The 18,333-nt window shown below is 44.1% G+C and overlaps 1 protein-coding gene across 4 annotated transcripts in view; it reads right to left on the reverse strand.

Annotated features, from left to right (window-relative positions):
* Nucleotides 1-18,333, reverse strand: part of CRTAC1 (cartilage acidic protein 1) — a 537,130-nt gene that overhangs the window by 179,543 nt on the left and 339,254 nt on the right. The gene's annotated exons all lie outside the window — the stretch shown is intronic.

Consider the following 18,333-nt stretch of genomic DNA (forward strand, 5'->3'; position numbering starts at 1 on the left):
ATGTGTAGATGGGGAAAGAAATCACAGCCTCAGGGCTCTTTCTCACGAGCATATGCGTTTTTACATTCGTATGTCCGCACTGTAAATTTACATGAATGGACGCTTACCCGTGATCAAGTCCCATGCTTAATTAGCGTTTTCTTGTCCATTCACACGACTGGGTGCGATGTTTTAGCGAAAAAATACGTCGCACTGCGGAAAGCTCTCACTTGGCATAAAACCTCGGAAGGACTTCCAATGCCTACATAGAGGCACCTGTAAGCTTTTTGCAGCATTGGACGCTGCTAAAATGCCTCCTCCCCTATGGGAGCTGCCACCATATATCGGTCAAAAGATGGTTCCAGAACCATCTTTCTACCCACTGTATAATAGCCGGAGCGAATTTCGGTCGCATATGTTCCATTTTTTTCCGTAGTGACTGGCACAGGGTGGAGAAATTGGTGTAGTGACTGGCACAGGCTGGAAAAATCGGTGAAGTGACTGGCACAGGGTGAAGACATCTGTGTAGTTACTGGCATAGAGTGGAGACATCAGTGTAGTGACTGGCACAGGGTAGAGAAATTGGTGTGTTGACCGGCACAGGCTGGAGAAATCGTAGTAGTGACTGGCACAGGGTAGAGACAACGATATAGTGACTGGCACAGGGTGGAGACATCAGTGTAGTGATGGCACAGGGTGAAGACATCGATGTAGTTACTCACACAAAGTAGAGACATTAGTGTAGTTACTGGCATGGAGTGGAGACATCGGTGTAGTTACTGGTACAGAGTGAAGATATCAGTGTAGTGACTGGCACAGGGTGAAGACATTGGTGTAGGGACTGACATAGGGTGGAAACATCGATGTAGTTACTGGCACAGAGTGGAGACATTGGTGTAGTTACTGGCACGGAGTGGAGACATCGGTGTAGTAACAGGTTTAGGGTGGAAATATTGGTGTAGTGACTGGCACGGGGTGGAGACATTGGTGTAGAAACTGGCACAGAGTGGAGACATCGGTGTAGTAACTGGCACAGAGTGGAGACATCGGTGTAGTGACTGGCACAGGGTGGAGATCTCAATGTAGTGACTGGCACAGTATGGAAACATCTGTGTAGTTACTGGCATGGAGTGGAGACATCGGTGTAGTGACTGACACAATGTGGAGGCATCTGAATAGTGGTTGCACAGAAAGATAAGCCAGGCAGTGGGGCCACCATAGAGGACACTGGCTGCAGCTGAGATGGAAGGATGTTGCTGAAGCATAGCGAGGAAAGTTTATTACAGTTTTCTACAGTTTCATTTTACTGTATGATAACTTGTATATACAAGAAAGTGGTGAGTCTGAAAAACAAGCCTCATGTGTTCTTCTTAAGTTGATGATTTGGTTGAGAGGTAAGACAAGTGTGTACAGGCGCTGCGCATTACTTTCTATATTCGAATTAAATAACAAGTTGAAAGGAACAATTTCCCCGGAGCACACATTTATCTGGCAGCTGCAACCATATCATTTAAGAAAAGTGTATGCTGTGTAGAACAGTCCAGTATGTAAAAGATACTTAAAGGACCAGTAAACCTACAACTAGCAGCTGATAGAAGAGGAGCTTCTAACACGAGAGCAGATGATCATGGAAAGTGAAGTGCAGATCACTAGAACAATTCCTCTAAAGCCGTGCTGTCAAACTCATTTTCCCCGAGGGCTACATCAGCCTTGACCCGAGTATAATGAGTCATTTCCAGTTGCAGCCTTCAAACCTTTTATCCACCACCAACCTCCACCTCCTATGCTGAGTAATGAAAGACACCTATTATCTTTTGGATAATTTGCCCTCAGCAGCCATTTTACTACAAACAAAATTTACATATAAATAACAGAATTAACCCAATTCAGCCATCAACAATAAATTAACACTCCTCACCAAAAAGGAGGGGAGGTCCTTGGAGCCCCAAAATCTTTGCCTCACCATTTAAGGGAAATATCCCTATTGCCTCCAACCGCACTTTAACTGACTCAACAGACCCAATTTCCCAATTGCCTCCAGCTGTATACCTCCCGACTCGGAGACCCAATTTCCCAATTGCCTCCAGCTGTATACCTCCCGACTCGGAGACCCAATTTCCCACTTGCCTCTAGCTGTATACCTCCTGACTCAGAGACCCAATTTCCCAATAACCTCCAGCTGTATACCTTCCGACTTGAAGACCCAATTTCCCACTTGCCACCAGCTGCATACCTCCCGACTCGGAGACCCAATTTCCCAATTGCCTCCAGCTGTATACCTCCTAACTCGGAGACCCAATTTCCCAATAACCTCCAGCTGTATACCTTCCGACTTGGAGACCCAATTTCCCACTTGCCACCAGCTGCATACCTTCCGACTCGGAGACCCAATTGTCTCCAGCTGTATACCTCCTGACTCGGAAACTCAATTTCCCAGTTGCCTCCAGCTGCATACCTTCCGACTCGGAGACCCAATTTCCCAGTTGCCTCCAACTACATACCTTCCGACTCCGAGATCCAATTTCCCAATTACCTCCAGCCGCACACCTCCCAACTCGGAGACCCACTAGCCTTTAGAAGACTAGACACACAACCATCTCTGCAAGGACTCCAACCTGTCAGAGCCAAGATGCGACAGATCCAACAGCAACCATTAATCAAAGGGAGAAAGATTGCTATCCACCCCCTGCCTTTCACCCCCAACCAAATTTTATACCAACTCCAAGAACCCCCCACCCGCCGCTACTATGACGAATGCTATACACTTCCACAACCTTCACTCAATACTAAAAGTAACCATACCATTCCGTAAAATGATATCCTCTTATAGGGTGGGAGAGTGGGACTTCCCTGTTCTTCTGGCTGTGTTCTCTTCTCCTCTGATGTCTTCCAATGATCTTTCCCGCATTTTTGTTACTCCACCTACTTTTCTTCCGCACTTTTAAAGCTCCCCCATTGCCCTGCCATCTCCCCCTCTCTTGTTCACTGCTAACCCCTTCCTTCCCACTTCCCTGTTAACCGTGTCATGGAGGCCTCCATCTATGGCCCTTACTTATTGTTGCCTTCAAAGGGGCCAATTGTAATTGTATAGTAAAGACTCATTTACATGAACCTGTTTGTGCAATGTATTACACACGCAATTTTTGCATGCCTAATACGCACATATTTTTTTCGCATAATGTGCAATTGCATGAAAAAATATGCGGTATGGCCTATTACGCACCACAATAGGCCATTGAAATGAATGGGCGGGTGCAATGGTGGCCACAGTAGTAACAGTGTCCCCATAGTTGCCCTGTACTGCACCGCCAGACTGGAGCTGCAGGTGGGATGAGTAGAATTCCTTTAAAGGGTTTCCAGGCAGCATCCGCTAGGATACACAGGGGCTCGAGCGGAAGCCGCTGGAAGGGCAGAGATGTCCTTAATTGTCGTGGGATAAGGCACAAGAGGCAAGAAGAATGGCCAACATTGGGAATGGCATAAATTGGCTAATTTGGCCAATCAGGGATTGAATCAATATTCCAACAATTTTGAAAGATCCAGAATATCAGTATTTTTCAGCAGAAGAGGCACAATACAATGATTTGTTACATTGTGCTGCTGGGACCTGTAGTACAAAGGCTCCTAGCAGCACAGCTCCACAGGTGGTGAGGGTTAATTGTGCTGGCTGGGTGTGGTATTCTCCAGCAGCCAATCCCCTTTACTCTGCAGCATATAAAGACCAACATCTCTCAGTAGTTGATGCTGGTCATTTTACTGCTTGGATATCACTGTCTTGTGTCCGCTCAGAGCTGTGTTTGCCTGCTTGTCTGTCTCTCTCTACTTCCCTAAAGATGGTTTGGACACCTGTAGTCCTTGTCTGTATCATATGCAGAACCCCTCTTTCCTTCCTCTGACAGGTGTGGCCTCCAAACGTCTTATATCTCGTCTGGGTGTCAGTTGTGAATCACTGACACAGTTCCCTATGTCGGCACGGTTGTTGATTGTCTATTTCCCTGGTATGAGGACACTTAGACTTGCTGTGGTATTTCAGCTGCTTGCATGTGAGCTCTGGGTGGGGTTCTTGTTGTACGCACTATCTGTTATATGTTTGGTGTGAACTGCGACGTGTTTGATATGTCTGTGTGGGTTGCCAGACATGTTCCGTATGTTTAGTCCTGTTCTGTGTTCGGTGTGTCAGTAGAATGTCGTGTCCTGTGTGTCTGTTTAGTGCATCTCTCCAGCTCCCTAATCAGGGATAGTTAGGTCCCAGGAACGAGTGCAGGCCCGCATCTATCGACGTGATCAGTCTGCTGTGGTAGGCAGGCCCCTCTCCCACGTTTGTTACGTATTTAGGGAAAGACTTCCCTTTTATTATTTGATGAGAGTGTTTGTAGGTTTTAAATGGACACACTTGCGTCCCTTTTGTGGAATGGGGCTTTTGTGCGCCAAGCGGACGTAAAATTCTTGCGTTATAACAAACTGGGGAGGGCAGTGGTTTTCAGGGTGACGGCTCAGCTCAAATTTTGCTAAACAATTCTTCCTAGTCTTTTAGTCCCTAACTCTCTTAGTCATGTTCCCTGCAGCTCTGGTCACAGTCCTGACTGATTTAGTCCCTCAACTGCTGCAGACCCTTTCCTGGTTACAGTCTTCTACCCATTTCACCGTGCTATATCCTTCTTGTGAGTGGAAGGTATACATAGCTGTTATTGCCAGCTGTGCCTCCTCTCAACTCTTTTCCCCATCAACCATGGCTGTCGGCATCCTCCTGCCCTCCATTTTATGTGCTGCAGTTTTGCGCCATATGTATAGCAAAAAAAAAAAGAAAAAAGTGCAGCGTATGTCACTTAGCTAAAAAGTGTAACAAATTCAAAGATAGCATGGGAAGAAACAAGTACAACATTAAGGCCTCATGTCCACTAGCTAAACGGAATCCGCAGCGGATTTTGCCCATAGGGAATCATTGGCCATCCGCGGTCCATTAAATAGATTTTTGCACCCGCGGATGGCATTTTAAAAGAATCGCGTTTTTCACGCGCGGGAGAAAAAACGCGGCATGCACCATTCTGCCGCGGATTCCGCGCGGATCGGCAACATTGCTATCACATTGATAGCAATGTGTGCGGATATCTGCATGCAAAAAAAATACCATTTAAAGCAAATACGCGCGGAATGCGCTGCAGAAATCCGCGGCAGATTCTGCGCGGATTGTATTTTTTGAGTGGACATGAGGCCTTAGCCCTTAAGGACCGTATATTTACAGCGCCTGGTCCTTAATGAGTTAACAGCTATATAAATTGTATTACCACAAATGTAATTTATGTCATTACTTGTACCACATGTAATATGCACTATGTGGGACGCACAAGTAGAAAATTGAGGACACGAATAGCTGAGCATATGCGCCACATAGGCAATTCCAACGTAGGTCATTCCGGAGCAACAAGACATTTCATAGAACAACACTCTAGAAACACAAACAGTCTGGTTTACTATGGAATAGAAGAAGTTAGTAACAAAAGAAAAGAACAAGTAGATCAGACTGACATACTAAGAAGGGGGGGCTTCAGGATATTACCATTAGACACAAGACATCCGATAGGCATGAATATTAAAACAGATCTTCTTTACATCTTTTGCCATTTCATTGGTATACATATTTGATAAACATCTATAATAAATTCATACCGATATGTAATAGGTTTGAGCACTTTTGAAGTTCATTACACATAAAATGCAGAAAATATTTAAGAACAATCAATGTTGAAGTGGTAAAATATAACCAAAGGTTAGTGCGAGTAATAAGAAGAAAATTAGAATAAATTACCAGTAGAAAATAAAATTAGTAAAATAACATAGGAGTAATTAAATGTAGGAAGAAAATCCATTATAGAAATTCAATACGAGAATCCAACATTTAATGAGAACTAGCGGAACCTTAACTTAGTGGGAACAGAGGGGTTAAAGTGTCTCTAAAGATTCGGGTGTCGGCAGGGGGCGGGGAGCGGCAGGGGGGGGGAGCGGGGAGGAACGGACCGGAGATCTCTCTCTCCCTGTTTCCCCCCCCCCCCCCGCCCCCCCCTGCTCACCGCCACAACTCACCTGTCACCCGTGCCGGCAGCTGAATCTTTAGAGACGAGCAGGCAGGTACTCAAATAAGGCGCTACTCGCTCGAGTAGTTTGCCTTATCGAGTATGCTCGCTCATCTCTAGTGCCGATGTACTCTTAGGAATAGGAAGAGGTTAAAAATCGGGTGTTTTTAATGTGTAATGGTTTTAAGGAAACAGGATGTGATGCCAAGATGAGGTGAACAAGGTTCAATGTAATGGAAATGCTTTCTCCAGTCGTCCTGATTTTAAGAGCACTATTGTTTAAATAAAGCAGGAAGATATTTTCACAAAGCCCGTTTTCTACATTATGCATGCCCTTGGCCTACCATTGAAGCATGTGCACTCAGCTTTCCTATCCCAGCCTTTCCTGGGTTATTTAAGGCTCCTTCCCCCACTAGAAGGTCCCTGTGCAATAGGGTTCTAGTGTTCCAGTGATGGTGCTTCTGCTAACTTCCTGATTTCTGCCTGAATAACCAGCTTTTCTGTGCTCTGCCTGTCCCAACCTTGGCCTGTTTTCTAAGTTTTGCCTGAATGCCACCTGCCCTGACCTCCTGCCTGTCTACCACTTTGCGCAAACTCGGTGTGCCCTGACCTCAGCCTGTTATCTAATTCTGTTCTTGTCTGATCCCTCAATGCAATGATAGTTCTCTTCAGTGAAGACTGGAACCCTCTAGAAAAGGGGTTAAAGGGTTCCGACCAGGGATGTCTTAGAGCAGTCCTTGCAAGAAGCTCTAAGTCAAATCGGACAGTGACACAGCTGGTCCATGTGTGCTATATTACAGTATCAAGGGTGTATGCCTACTGATGGCTGCAGTCCCAGCAAACCCTTCTGGGATTCTGCGCCACATACTTGTCAGCAGTTCCTACAGTCTACTCTTTAACTTTGACCACCACTCCAACTTTTTTTGGGCAGAAAACCTATTCCTTAATATATGGTAGCTTCTTCACAGATCCACATGAGCGATGCACTCCCTTGCTTTCAAACTATGCTAAGTACATCAGATTCCCCATAGCACCAGATGGATGTAGACAGAGGGGCAATTTCCCACCCATTAGGTCCACCCGGGCAGATGATCTTCTTCCTCAGTGCATTAGTGTCTTGTGGAGCTGCAGAAATCATTCTCTTCCTGGATTTGTCTCCTCCACCCGTTGTTTTTTTTTAAGCGGTTTGCCAGTTATAAACTATTGATTGCTTAAGCTTGACTTGAGATAAGCTATCTATAGCAGATTGGCAGGGGTTCACCATCTGGGACTCTTGCTGGTCAGCTGTCCACCCAGCCACCGCACTTATGTACGGAGCTGATTTCTGCAGGAAGCAGACAGCTCTATTCTCACTGCAATGGCCAGGCTTGGTATTACAGGCAAAGTTCTCATTCACTTGAATACCTGAAATATGCAGTCTGCAGAAATCAGCTAGGAGCACAAGAACATCAGCTTAGCGAACTGCTGATTGATGGGGCTCTTGTGTAAAGGACCCCCACTGATCTACTATTGATGACTTATCCGGCAAATTGGCCATCAATAGTTGACAACTGGACAAACCCTTTAAGGCACTAGTGTCATCCCACTAGCACCCCCACAACACCATTGCTTAGTTCTGCTAATGTATTTATGTTATGAGCTTGGTACTGGTGCTGTAGTTGTGTTATGAGCTTAGTTCTGGTACAAAAAAAAAATCATTTATCAGTGTGTGTTCTGTTTTTTATGCAGTTTGCTATAGATGCCAAGCAAGCCTAGGATGTCATGCCAGTGTGGCGCACTGGTGATAAAGGTCAATCTGTGACCTCAAAAATTACCTGTGGCAAAAGATTTTTGTGGCCACGGACACAGCATAGAGCAGATGAGAGTTATCATACTGAAGAGCAAGTCTTACTTGGTTTCTCTTACTGGGAACATTCACACCGATCATACCGCTGAGCTGTCATTGTCCCTTGTACCACTACTGGGTGTGACTGACTGTCATAAGCTAGGGCCCCCCAGATCATCACACCATCAGTGGGACAGTGTGCTGATCCACAACAAAGTTAGGATAAAGGCACTCACCCCAAGGTCCCCAAACATGCACATGGCTGTTGTCACTACCCAAAATAAATCTGCAATCATCGCTGAAGACAACCCGGTTACACTCTGTAGCAGTCCAATTTAATCATTGAAGACATCATTGCAAATGGAGGCGACGGTGGGTGAATGTCAAAGGCAGTACACGTAATAGGTACCATAAGACCAAGTGTCCTTCAGCCAAGTGCCTTGAAATGGTTCCAACAGACCTGTAACAATGGTGCCAATAGGCCTGTAACAATGGTGCCACTTGTCTCTGTATGGTGGACAGTGATACAGTTGGAGCTGCTCGTGCTTGTCGGACAATCAACCAATCCTCTCTACTGGTGCTCTGTTGAGGGCATCCTGAGCCTGGTCACCTTGTATGCCCTCACACATCCACTGGTTCCAACACCTCCTAACAGTCTGGTCAGAACAACCCAGGAGGGGGCAGTTTGTCAATATGACCAATCAGCTTCTCATATTCCAGTAATGCACCTCTTCTCAGACTCTGGTAACAGGTGAAACCTCTTTGATTGCATCATAGAGGAGTCTAGTGCTCAACAAGCTCTACAGAAGGGGAAAAAGAGGTCACTACACACAAGGAGCCTCAGAGAGCCTTTTATAGGCCAAGGGGGAACCACTTTTAGGGCCTCAGGTGGCAAGACCGTTCATGTAATCCCACCAAAACTTTCATCATCTACATATCTGCCAAAGATGTAACTGCATATTGAACGACAACTCCTTCTAGGGGCAGGATTTGTTTTTGATAAAGAGTCCCTGTTTTTTTATTTTGGGGGTGCCCCAAAAAGTTCAAAGGTACCATCTACCTTAAGGTCGACACTGCAAAGAGGAACATAAAGATGTGGCAAAAGGAGCGATTGCCCTCTACTTGGGAGGTGTTGGCCTGCGAAAAATATAGCAATGCTACAAACTGGGCTACATATATGGGTGGTGGGGAAGGATTTGATGTACCAACTGAAGGAAGCAGGTTCCAACTGCACATCGTCAACTGTGCCACAACAAGAGAGTCACGCTCCCTTTATTTACTGCCCCATCAGCTCGCTATGTAAGGCAGTAAAACAAAATTGAAATGCTTCAGCCCTAACTTGCTAAAATGGCTCTTTCTAGAGTTTACGCGCCGACTTTTCTCTTCCGCGGACCAAATGCAAAGCACGGCAATAAGAAAGCCTTCCAAGCATAGGCAAATCTATATAGGCAGCACTTGCAATTCCAAGTAAATGAGAGCCGCAGTATTTTACAGTTATCCTGCCTTATCTAAAGCGTAATGAACATGTTACGGCGTAATGTACTAAGACTCTGATCTACGCTTTTATGGCGCCGGAATAATTTCTGCTAATCTGTTTATTGCATTATTGTTTTAATACCCGCCGTTACATCCCATGTTCATTTTCTGTAATGTTCAGCTATGGGTAGCGGTTTTTAAGATAACGGACAAGGCAACGGTCTAGGGCCAGGTACCGTATGTTCATTGCAGTGAGTTGTAATTCAAGGGAATTGTGATGGTACCTTGTAAAAAAAAAGACTATTACAAGGGATTTTGGAGGGTTCAATGCCAGAAGAGCCTCGGCACGTAAGAGGCATACATCCACTTACGGTGATATATTGGCGCTTCAATGCAGTTAAGAGCACTCAGCCATATAATCCCCTCTTAACCATTTTAAACATTTATCTCATAGCCATGGTGTATTGAATAACACTTGAAAATGTAAGCTGGAAAGCAAATGACAAAAGATATCTCATATTAATTCAGGAAGTGTATAAGGAACTTCTTTATATAAGCTAATAGGGCCATCGCGTACGGCGGGGAAGAGAGGCGGGAGGACGGATTTATGGAGCAGAAGGAACATAAACAGACACAATGAAGATGGCTCATTAGCATTTTTGTAATCTAAACCCCTGTTTGCAATTCTTATAAATGCAACCCTGTCAGGGTGTGTGGCCAGGATGATACAGTGCGGCATATTTTCTGGATTATTGTTTGTACACCAGCTTTTTTTTTTGGCATATAAAAGTTGAAAATTTGCTAAATTATGACTTTTTGCAGCCTACATGGCACTTTTTCAAAATGTGGACTGGACTTACCGTTGGGGGGCGAGGCCATGCATTACTATATTGTATATGTCATGGCTGTGTGAAGCGGGTGTGATGTCACAGCGTCAGTCCGGCCCACATTATTCGAAGCGTCATTCCCAGTGCATGCTCAGTGCCATTTGAGAGTGGAGCGCCGACATGGTTGTGTGGATGGATTGGTCAGCCTGGAGGTGTGTCCCAGCTGGCCAATCAGTGTTTTTTTCTGTATGCATTTATTTTGGCTCCTCACCTGCTGAAGAAGGCACAGAATGCTGGTGACCATGAGAACAGATGTCCTGTGTCCCCTTGTATGAACAGAGCAGAGGCCAAGAATGCAAGCTGTAGTTCTATTCATCTCTATGGTACTGTCGCGGAGAAGTTGAGTACAGCACTCGCCTGTATTCGGTAGACTGAAATTCTGCCACATGAACAAGGCTTTAGGTTGGCTTTACATGGAACGACTGTTGGAAACATAAGCGTCCAACAGTTGTCCTAACGACTATCACTCTGATAGGAGTGACAGTCGTTCAGTCAATGGAGACAGAGCGCACCGGAGATCTCTTCTGGCCACCTGCCTACATTCAGTGTGAACAGGCAGTTATTCAATGATGAAGACCTGTTCATACTGAGCAAGAAATCATGCAGTAGTCGCTTTGTTTCAGTGAGCTGAAATGAAGCAACTAGTGAGTGATTTGTGGCTCACTACCCTGTCGGGTCTCGTGGTTATACAGGGCAACTATCGCCTAACCCTTTGCATTCCAATTTTGGATTCAGGATTTCCTAGGGGGCTTTCGCTTTCTGCCATTATACAATGGTGCCATCTGTTGGCTAGAGCCAGTACTGCGGTATGTGACATGCTGGAGAGGCCCCCGACAACATAGCGGACAGTAATCTACAGTAAGAATACCCTGCCGGATGTCTTCCGACATCGGAACTGTACAGCCTTCAATCAGAATGTATTTAGACGTCAGACAGTGGATTGGAAAGGGTTAATATTGGCTTATAGTTGGCCCATGTAAAGCCACCCTTGGAGTAGCTTCACACGGCTTTTTTGGGAAACATCCCTGTAGTTATTATGGCAATTTTAGTATCCAAAGCTAGAAGTGGATCGAGCAAAAAAAGGAGCAGTGGATGTTCTTCCTTTATATTTCACATTCTTAGTGAATCCCTTCTGGCTTTGGCTCAAAAAACTGTGTCAAAAACTCCTTGCGGAAAACGCAATGCGTGAAACCTCCCTTATGCCGCTTTCACACGGCCGAGAAGGTTTCCCATTGAAAACCTGAAAGCAGCGCCAGAGGATCGCAACTGCCCAAAAGTGATGAGAGGCGTCTTTGCTTGAAAAACACCCTGCATCCGCGGGTACCTCGCACATTCACAAGCGCGATATCACCCGTATGTAGGTAGCCTTACTATGATGTCTGTTAGCCATCGCTTTGTATAGGTCTTTATATAACAAAAGGGATGTGGCAGCTGGAGCAGAAAAGTGGTTGCGATTTCTTCTCAGGTCCATCCAAGAGAACCAAATTTACTTTGTGCAATGTTCTATTTTCAGCATGACCTAAAAAGTACGGCCGTTCGTAGACACACAGAAAAGCAGACCGAGATTCAAGGGAAACTAAACTAATATTTGCTCTTTTTTTCCTTATATAACTCATTAGATTTGATATTTTACTCATCGGCAATTGTAGTAAGTAGAAGTAATTGGTTCCCTGCCGGACGGTCAACGATGAATGAAATGTCAATGAAATGTCAGCCAACATGTTGTCTAATTAGCCGCCCATAAGGCAGATTTATCAAAAGAAAACCGTGAGGTGTTACTGACCGCTCTGCTTATTGGGTGTAATTAAAGGGGTTCTCCGAAGTTACAAATTTAGCCTCTATCTGCAAACTAGGGATAAGAGTCTGATCAGTGGAGTCCAACTGCTGAAACCCCACATGAGGATTTCTGCGTCCCTCCATATGAATGGAGTGGTGGCCAAGCCTGCACAAAGCAGCTCCGTTAATCTCTAAGGGGCAGCTGGAGACTTGCAAGTGCTGTACTTGGCTTCTGTGCCAGTACCATAGAGATGAATGCATGCATGCTCGGCCAACGCACTGCTCCATTCATACAGGGCGACACAGGACCCCCATTCTCATGGTTGCATTGTTTTTGGAGGTTACTTCACGGAGCCGATCTAGGGATTGCTTTCACAAAACACATACTCCAATGATGGGTATCTTAAGGTGAAGACTGTAAAATGCCTTAAGTGGGCCATACATATTCAATGTAGATTGGCTAATGTGTGTGAAGGCCTTCCATGGGCCCTGTGGCTATATGAAGATTGTGGGTCCCCACCAGTGCAAAGTTATATATATATATATATACAGCATCAGAACTAAGTTTACTCTAAAGATACGGTAACAGAACCAAGCTTACTGCATAGATACAGTACTGGGACCAGGCCTACTCCATAGATATGGTACCAGAAGCAAGTTTGCTGAAAATATATGGTACCAGAACCAATATTATGGGAGCTCAGTGGTTGGCACTGTTGCCTTGAAGTGCTGGAGCCCTGGGTTCAAACACTAGTAAGGACAACATCTGCATGAAGTTTGTATGTTTTCCCTGTGTTTGTACCGGCTTCCTCTGTATACTCCAGTTCCCCCCATAAACTCCAAGTGATGTAGAGAGTTACAATGGGTATGCAATATATAAATAGATATATCACAATAACATATCTTTGTGTTGCACAGTGCATTTAAATCTAGTATTCCTTATTTGCTTACAGTATCTTGTTCTTAGCCTAGCTTTGCTTCTTGTTAGCATTGTTTTGATACTGTGGTTAGCTTTTTAATCCAGTCCTTGCTTCATAGCCTTGTACTTTGTTGTATTGTGTTTTCCCCGTATCTGCCTTTGTCTTGCTTCTTTTTACGTTCTGCTCAGCTTTATTTCTTGCTTCTGGGTCCTAGTGAGTTCTCTATGGTTGTCATGGACAGTGTTTCAGATAGGGTTTCAATTAGATATATCTTCAGGTATACTCAGGGACAGTGGTGTCTAATGTTAAGGTCAATATCAAAGATAAATTGGGGAAAGACTTAGGGAAAGGTAGAGTCAGAGTCAAGTTTGTTATTACCTGTTCACCATCATCCATTTCTACCATTATCTGATTACCACCAGCATTCTGTTCCTTTCACGTATCGGTGAGTCCTCTTCTTGTATTTTTGCTACCTACTAATGTTTATATCATATTAATGCTCATTTGACTGTTTGGTTGTGACATAATTCGCCCCTACTGAGAGTATCTGAGTATTGGGAGGCACCAATACTACCCAGGAAAAGTGACTGCTATAGGTAAAGTCTGTTCTGGAGTCTTGTATTCAGCCAGCATTGTTACTAGTTACATTGTGGAATCTATAACCATGGAGACTAGTGATGAGCAAACTTTTCAAAAGTTCGGTTTGGCCAGTTGGCGGAATTTGGGCAAATAGTTTGATTTGGGCTGAATTAGTTCAAACGAAGCCAAACTTCACCAAAACCCCCCAAAAAAAAGAAGATGAAAAGGGAGGAGAATAGGGAGGGCAAGAAAGAGGAGAAAGAAAACAGGTAGAAGAAAAAGAAGAACCTCCATTTTTCACCAAAACGAACAACCCAGGATTCAACAGTTTTAGTTTGCTCAGCACTAAGGGCTCCTTCCCACAGGCAACAAAGTCGTGCGATTTTGTCGCATTGCTACAAGTTGCATGTATGCATTCCTATAGGTTAATTCACACATGCAATGTTTTGTAGCATGCAACATCCCGACACAAAAACCTTGCGGGTCCGGCAATATGCACGCGACTTGTCAGGTTTTGTAGCCCATGTTTCCCTATGGAGTTTTCCTCTCTGTTGCACCGCAACATGCGATTTTCGTGTGGTGTGATGCAACTTTGATAGTAGGAAATCCTAATGTCAAAGCCCTAATCTAAACTGGCTGCAGGGTAAAATAAAATAAACGTATACATTGCCTTAGAAGCGCTGTCAGCCCGAGCACATCTTCTCCCCCGATCCCTGGCACTAATATCCTTCATCTCTTCTGGCCAGGAATTGAAAAATCCCTGCCTCCTGGAAGCACTGCCTCTGATTGGCTGACGCTTAGCCAATCACACCAAGCGCTCGATGAACCAATCACAGACATTCATCGAGCACTGGTTCTGATTGGCTAAGCATTAGCCAATCACAGCCAGCGCTCCCTGGAGGCTGGGATTTTGCAATGCCCAGCCAGAAGAGATGAAGAAAAACAGTGCTGGGGACCGGGGAGAAGCTACAGGAGAGCCCAGGACAGCGCTTCTAGTTGACGTATACTTTTTGAAAAACAAAATTCTAAAGTTGCAGCTTTTTTCAGGGTAGGGCTTATATTTCAAGCCCTGCCCTGAAAATCCTTGCATGTGCTGCTACAAAGTCACGCAACATTGTAGCGCTACAAAATCACGGTATTACCACGACAAGACTCAGACCAATGATGCGATATTACAGCGATTTTCTCACGGTGATGCTGTGTCGCCAGTGTGAAGGAGGCCTAATGGAGATACATAGGACTGCTTAGGAGCTATACACACAAAACAGTAGGAGATTTTAAATCAAGACATCCCCTTTAAATTTGACTTGAAACAAATGATGCAGAGTAATCAAACTCACGATTTTTAGTATTCATAAGATGCATTTGCTATGACATTTGCAGTGCAGTTTCCTGTCTGGAGCAGGTTGTATACAGGAAATCTGAGCCTTATAAATACTTTTTTTCCCCTATTATGTATCTGTACGATTTACTTAACATGCAATTTGCTTTCTGCGCTGACAGAGGATGTCACCCCTACGTTTGATCCTGCCTGTCATGTCATTATGGGAACGCGGAGCATTGTCAGATAAGTGAGAGGCGCTCGGTGGAGGCGGCAGCCAGCAGACAGCACCTGTGCCTCCTCTCGCCTGACTATTGTTCCAGTGCAGCAGATGTGATTCTGATTTACTGATAATCATTACATAACAAACTGTATGAGAAGAGTGAAGGAAGAGGGTGACAGACAGTATGAATAACATAGGCGAGCAGAGCCATTTGTCAAGCCAAGTCCCTGAAATATCTACTTATTAAACTCGCTGCCTCTGGTAAAAGTTTCACAGTTCAACCGGTAGTCAAACTAATGAGTGGCTCTGCTGCGAAATGTTGGAAAGCCTAAATACGCCTAGCTAGAGTAGATGAGGCAGAGTCACTGTGTCTCAAGTATATCCCTAATTGCACATAAACGAGCCTGACTGATACGTCGACGTATAGAACAAGGATAATCTAAGTGGAGTTCCTAGTCGGAAGCCCCATAATTATGTTATGAACGTACACAGTGAGCAATTCCCTAATACAATATTGGTAATATAGTTAGTTAATGAGGTGGATGTTTGCAGAATGCCGCTCCACAGGAAAGAAGCAAACTGCCCCTGAAGAATCAGGTGGTGGAAGCAGAGCCCGAATATGGAAGGACACTCGGATACTGAGATCTGCTACAATTTACAATCCAGCTTCGTCAAAACTATAAACTGCCCTTAAAGTTTGATTTCTTCCCCTGGAAGCTATGATTCTGTAGACTACCACAGCTGAACCTACCTACATGCAATCAGCACGGTCACACATAGCACCGGCCATCAACTTGTAGGGTGGTCCCCCCAACCAGACAGATGTAGGCTGGGGAAAATTGACCCTCTCAGGTCTGCTTAGCCAGATGATCATCCTCCACTCCGCAGCAGAGTCTTGTAGAGTTACATGAATCATCCTCCTCCTGGCTCTTGCTTCTCCCCTCTGATGTTCTGAGGCCCGTTGGTGCCCCGCAACAGATTCGCTAAGTTCTACTACTGCATTTATGTTGTGAGCTTGATTCTGGTATTGTTGTCTTGTACTGAGATTGGTTTGTGCTCTATTTATGTTATAAGCTTTATTCTGGTATTGTATTTATTTACTGAACTTGGTTCTGGTGTTGTATTTATGTTATGAGCTTGGTTTGTGTTGTATTTATGTACTGAGCTTGGTTCTGGTGCTATATCTATGTTATGAGCTTGGTTCTGGTACAGGTCGCAAGAAATCGATTTCCAACATTCTTTGACGGAACGCCCTAAAAAGTTGCCAATTAGTGTAAATATGAGATTGTCAAAGTTTCAGCTCGATCAGATAACCTTAAGACCTGCCTCATCAACCTTAAAGTATTTTAAAACAGCAATGTGAAGGTGTTATTTTTTAGTTTTGCAGAGAATGTTCCTGGCTTCAATTATCACTCTCACAACTAGTTTGACAAAAGAATAGATTGGAATATATTTGGCTTTTTAGTGGAGCAGATCTGGAAAATCGACTTAAAAAAAAAAAAAAATGTAAAAATTTACTATAAACGTGATGAAATTCCTTTTTAACCATGCTTTTGCTGTTCGTTATATTCAAACACATCAAAGTAATGTTTCAATCTAAGTTTTTTAAATGTATATTTTTTTAAATATCATATTTCTTGTTTTCCAGAGCTGTAAGTAATAATGGACTCAGAACCATCGACTTCGTCCCCTACAGGTACAAGTGGTGTAAGTTTGAGGCAGAAAGACAAGATTGTTCTGATTGTGAAGGCTCCCAGGGCAGCCATGCATGGATGCGTATCAAGCTCTGCCTGTAGTCTGCAGCAGGACTTCATAGATAACATTAAAAAACAACTGTATACTGCAATACTGGAATATTGCAGTATATGATATAAAAGATCAAGTGACTGCAAATTCAAGTCCTGTATGGGGATTTCAATGAGGAAGTCAAAATGTTGCTTCAGATTCAGTAGACCCTCAGCCACGTCCGAAATAAAAAAAAGCTACTACTAAAGAATGCTGGAAAGCTGCCCCAGAAAAAAATGCAGTGTTTGTAGTACCATTTACTATTTCCCTTTTGACTCCCATCTAATATCTGCCCATTTTTTTTTGCCTGTCTAAACTCAGGGGAAAAAAAGATAAGGGTGCGTAGAAAGGTTAGTATCGTTCTTTTTTTAAACAGTAAAAAAAAAAATCAATACATAAAAAGTTCAAAAACTCCCTTTTCCATTTTTTCTATTAAAATTCTAAACAGTTTAAAAAAAAAGACACGTTTTGTGATGCCGTGTTCGTAAACGTCCGAACTAGTAACATATCACAATATCTATACTACATGGTGAACACCTTAAAAACAAAAGTACAGAAGGCCAAAATTGCAGGTTTTTTTTGCTATTCCCGCTCCATAATGGATCAGTAAAATGTAATCTCTAGCGCAAATGTGAATAGAGCCTAATCGGTTATTTACTGATGACCAATGCCAGCAGCTCCTGCAGAAGTCATAATCTTTTAAATGACCCTTCAGGCAATCACTGGCCTCAGAGATCATCTGTGCATGAACAGCACGTAACCCCTAAGGTCAGTAATTCGATGGGTGGTCATGAGAATGATGAACAGTGCTTTACCATTGCGGGAACTTCCAGATCTGAGTGGTGGCACTGGACATTTAAGAGATATATTCTTTTCCATATATATATATATATATATATATATATAATATATATATATATGTATTGTAACAGGGCAGTGTCAGACTAGCCTGCAGAGGGTGCTAGATAGGCATTCTGACACCTACAAAAGGAGAAGTAAGGGTTAACACCTGATGGGTGTAGCAGGAAATGGCTACAAAAGAGCCAGTTCCTGCCAGAAACAGAGAGAGAGACTTGGCTAAGAGAGCCAGAGAGACTTGGCCGAGAGAGCCAGAGAGACTTGGCCGAGAGAGCCAGAGAGATGTGAAGGGAGCCGCATCAGGGACTTGGAGCCTGAGGTCCAGTGTGGACCAGTTGGGTCTGTCACCCAGTTTGACAGAGGAAGACGCCCTCCAGACGCCACAGGAGGGGTTAGTGACAGGGCCCTGTGGGTTGTGAACCCCAAGCTATGTTGGACCATGTATAATTTACCTGTATGCTGTGAATAAAGGCTGGCAGGAGTCAGATTTAAAGAAATCTTCTGTTGCTGGAGCACAATTTCGTGCAAGGTGTGCCACTTCCTGACCGTGTGGACGGCGATCCAGAGGCGAGTAATCCCAAACTTGTCACAGAATATATATATATATATATATATATATATATATATATATAT

This window comes from Eleutherodactylus coqui, chromosome 4 (assembly GCF_035609145.1).
Source record: "Eleutherodactylus coqui strain aEleCoq1 chromosome 4, aEleCoq1.hap1, whole genome shotgun sequence".
Classification (NCBI taxonomy): domain Eukaryota; kingdom Metazoa; phylum Chordata; class Amphibia; order Anura; family Eleutherodactylidae; genus Eleutherodactylus; species Eleutherodactylus coqui.